Source organism: Hemibagrus wyckioides, linkage group LG16 (genome assembly GCF_019097595.1).
Source record: "Hemibagrus wyckioides isolate EC202008001 linkage group LG16, SWU_Hwy_1.0, whole genome shotgun sequence".
In the NCBI taxonomy this organism is placed as follows: Eukaryota; Metazoa; Chordata; class Actinopteri; order Siluriformes; family Bagridae; genus Hemibagrus; species Hemibagrus wyckioides.
In genome coordinates, this window is record NC_080725.1 from 22,149,356 (window position 1) to 22,155,000 (window position 5,645).

Here is a 5,645-nt window from a genome sequence, read left to right on the forward strand (position 1 = left end):
GTGTGTGAGAGCGACTCTGTAATTGTGTGTCAAAGCAGATCTGGAGTTGTGTGCTAGAGCGACTCTAGTTGTGTGCGAGAGCGACTCTAGTTGTGTGTGAGAGCGACTCTGTAGTTGTGTGTGAGAGCAGATCTGTAGTTGTGTGTGAGAGCAGATCTGCAGTTGTGTGTGAGAGAGACTCTGTAGTTGTGTGTGAAAGCAGATCTGTAGTTGTGTGTGAGAGCAGATCTGTAGTTGTGTGTGAGAGGGACTCTGTAGTTGTGTGTGTGAGCGACTCGCTAGTTGTGTGTGAGCGACTCTGTAGTTGTGTGTGAAAGCAGATCTGTAGTTGTGTGTGAGAGGGACTCTGTAGTTGTGTGTGAGAGCGACTCGCTAGTTGTGTGTGAGAGCGACTCTGTAGTTGTGTGTGAGAGCGACTCTAGTTGTGTGTGAGAGCGACTCTGTAATTGTGTGTCAAAGCAGATCTGGAGTTGTGTGCGAGAGCGACTCTAGTTGTGTGCGAGAGCGACTCTAGTTGTGTGTGAGAGCAGATCTGTAGTTGTGTGTGAGAGCAGATCTGTAGTTGTGTGTGAGAGAGACTCTGTAGTTGTGTGTGAAAGCAGATCTGTAGTTGTGTGTGAGAGCAGATCTGTAGTTGTGTGTGAGAGGGACTCTGTAGTTGTGTGTGTGTGAGCAACTCGCTAGTTGTGTGTGAGCGACTCTGTAGTTGTGTGTGAAAGCAGATCTGTAGTTGTGTGTGAGAGGGACTCTGTAGTTGTGTGTGAGAGCGACTCTAGTTGTGTGTGAGAGCAACTCTGTAATTGTGTGTCAAAGCAGATCTGGAGTTGTGTGCGAGAGCGACTCTAGTTGTGTGCGAGAGCGACTCTAGTTGTGTGCGAGAGCGACTCTGTACTTGCGTGCGAGAGCGACTCTGTACTTCTGTGTGAGAGTGACTCTGTAGTTGTGTGTGAGAGCGAATCTGTAGTTGTGTGTGAGAGCAGATCTGTAGTTGTGTGTGAGAGCGACTCGGAAGTTGTGTGTGAGAGCGACACACTCACACACTCACTCACACACTCACTCACACACTCACTCATTTACTTACTCACACACTCACTTTCTCACACTCACTCACTCACTCTCTCACACACTCACTTACTCACTCTCTCACACACTCACTTACTCACTCTCTCACACACTCACTTACTCTCTCACACACTCACTTACTCACTCTCTCACACACTCACTTACTCACTCTCTCACACACTCACTTACTCACTCTCTCACACACTCACTTACTCACTCTCTCACACACTCACTCTCTCACACACTCACTTACTCACTCTCTCACACACTCACTCACACACTCACTCATTTACTTACTCACACACTCACTCTCTCACACACTCACTCACTCATACACACACTCACTCACTCACACACTCATTCACACACACACTCACTCATTTACTTACTCACACACTCACTCACTCACTCACTCACACACTCACTCACTCATACACACACTCACTCACACACTCACTCACTCATACACACACTCACTCACACACTCACTCACTCATACACACACTCACTCACTCACATACTCACTCACACACTCACTCATTTACTTACTCACACACTCACTTACTCACTCTCTCACACACTCACTCATTTACTTACTCACACACTCACTCACTCACAAACTCACTCACACACTCACTCACTCACACACTCACTCACACACTCACTCACTCACACACTCACTCACTCACACACTTACTCACTCACTCACACACTCACTCACTCACACACTCACTCACACACTCACTCACACACTCACTCACTCACAAACTCACTCACACACTCACTCACTCACACACTCACTTACTCACACACTCACTCATTTACTCTCTCACACACTCACTCTCTCACACACTCACTCACTCACTCACTCACTCACTCACTCACTCACTCACTCACACATTCACTCACTCACTCACACACTCACTCACACACTCACTCACACACTCACTCACATACACTCACACACACATTCACTCACTCACACACTCACTCACACACTCACTCACATACACTCACTCACTCACTCACTCGCTCACTCACTCACTCACTCACTCACTCACATACACTCACTCACATACACTCACTCACATACACTCACTCACTCACACACTCACTCACTCACTCACTCACTCACACACTCACTCACTCACACACTCACTCACACACTCACTCACATACACTCACTCACTCACTCACTCACTCACATACACTCACTCACTCACACACTCACTCTCACTCACTCACACACTCACTCACACACTCACTCACACACTCACTCACACACTCACTCACTCACTCACTCGCTCACTCACATACACTCACTCACATACACTCACTCACATACACTCACTCACTCACACACTCACTCACATACACTCACTCACTCACTCACTCACTCACACACTCACTCACTCACACACTCACTCACATACACTCACTCACTCACTCACTCACTCACTCACACACTCACTCTCACTCACTCACTCACTCACTCACACACTCACTCACACACTCACTCACATACACTCACTCACTCACTCACACACTCACTCACATACACTCACTCACTCACTCACTCACTCTCACTCACTCACTCACTCACTCACACACTCACTCACACACTCACTCACATACACTCACTCACTCACTCACACACTCACTCACATACACTCACTCACTCACTCACTCACTCACTCACACACTCACTCACACACTCACTCACTCACTCACACACTCACTCACACACTCACAGTCTCACACACTCACTCACATACACTCACTCACTCACTCACACACTCACTCACTCACACACTCACAGTCTCACACACTCACTTACTCACTCACACACTCACTCATTTACTTACTCACACACTCACTCATTAACTTACACACTCACTCACATACACTCACTCACTCACTCACTCACACACTCACTCACTCACTCACTCACTCACTCACTCACTCACTCATTAACTTACTCACACACTCACATACACTCACACACTCACTCACTCACTCACTCACTCATTAACTTACTCACACACTCACTCACATACACTCACACACTCACACACTCACTCACTCACACACTCACACTCACACTCACACACTCACTCACTCACACACTCACTCACTCACACACTCACACTCACTTACTCACTCACTCACTCACACACTCACACACTCACACTCACTCACACACTCACACTCACTCACTCACTCACACACTCACTCACTCACTCACTCACACTCACACACTCACTCACTCACTCACTCACTCACTCACTCACACACTCACACTCACTCACACACTCACTCACACACTCACAGTCTCACACACTCACTTACTCACTCACACACTCACTCACTCACACACTCACTCATTAACTTACTCACACACTCACTCACTCACACACTCACACTCACACACTCACTCACTCACTCACACACTCACTCACTCACACACTCAGTCTCACACACTCACTTACTCACTCACACACTCACTCACTCACTCACTCACTCACTCACTCACACACTCACACACACACTCACTCACTCACTCACACACTCACACTCACTCACTCACTCACTCACACACTCACTCACTCACTCACTCACTCACTCACTCACACACTCACTCACACACTCACTCACTCACTCACTCACTCACACACTCACTCACACTCACTCACACTCACTCACTCACTCACACACTCACTCACACTCACTCACTCACTCACACACTCACTCACTCACTCACTCACACACTCACACTCACTTACTCACTCACTCACACACTCACTCACACACACACTCACTCACACACTCACTCACTCACACACTCACTCACTCACTCATTTACTTACTCACACACTCACTCACATACACTCACTTACTCACACACTCACACACTCACTCATTTACTCTCTCACACACTCACTCTCTCACACACTCACTCACTCACACACTCATTTACTTACTCATACACTCACTCACATACACACACTCACTCACATACACTCACACACTCACTCACACACTCACTCACATACACTCACTCACTCACTCACACACTCACTCACACACTCACTCACACACTCACTCACATACACTCACACACTCACTCACACACTCACTCACACTCACTCACTCACTCACTCACTCACTCACACACTCACTCACTCACTCACACACTCACTCACTCACACACTCACTCACTCACTCACTCACACACTCACTCACATACACTCACTCACTCACTCACATACACTCACTCACTCACACACTCACTCACTCACTCACTCACTCACACACTCACTCACATACACTCACTCACTCACTCACTCACTCACACACTCACTCACACACTCACAGTCTCACACACTCACACACTCACTCAAATACACTCACTCACTCACACACTCACTCACTCACTCACACACTCACAGTCTCACACACTCACTTACTCACACACTCACTCATTTACTTACTCACACACTCACTCATTAACTTACTCACACACTCACTCACATACACTCACTCACTCACTCACACACTCACTCACTCATTAACTTACTCACACACTCACTCACATACACTCACTCACTCACTCACACACTCACAGTCTCACACACTCACTCACTCACACACTCACTCATTTACTTACTCACACACTCACACACTCACTCACTCACACACTCACTCACATACACTCACTCACTCACTCACACACTCACTCACTCATTAACTTACTCACACACTCACTCACATACACTCACACACTCACTCACTCACACACTCACTCACTCATTAACTTACTCACACACTCACTCACATACACTCACACACTCACACACTCACACACTCACACACTCACTCACTCACACACTCACACTCACACACTCACTCACTCACACACTCACACTCACTTACTCACTCACTCACTCACTCACACACTCACACACTCACACTCTCACACACTCACACTCACTCACTCACTCACTCACACACTCACTCACTCACACACTCACACACACACACTCACGTACTCACACACTCACTCACTCACTCACTCACACACTCACACTCACACACTCACTCACTCACTCACTCACTCACTCACACACTCACACTCACTCACACACTCACTCACACACTCACAGTCTCACACACTCACTTACTCACTCACACACTCACTCACTCACACACTCACTCATTAACTTACTCACACACTCACTCACTCACACTCACACACTCACTCACACACACACTCACTCACACACTCAGTCTCACACACTCACTTACTCACTCACACACTCACTCACTCACACACTCACTTACTCACTCACTCACACACTCACACACACTCACTCACTCACACACTCACACTCACTCACTCACTCACACACTCACACTCACTTACTCACTCACTCACTCACTCACACACTCACTCACACACACACTCACTCACTCACTCACTCACTCACTCACTCACTCACACTCACTCACTCACACACACTCACACACTCACTCACTCACTCACACTCACTCACTCACTCACACTCACTCACACTCACTCACTC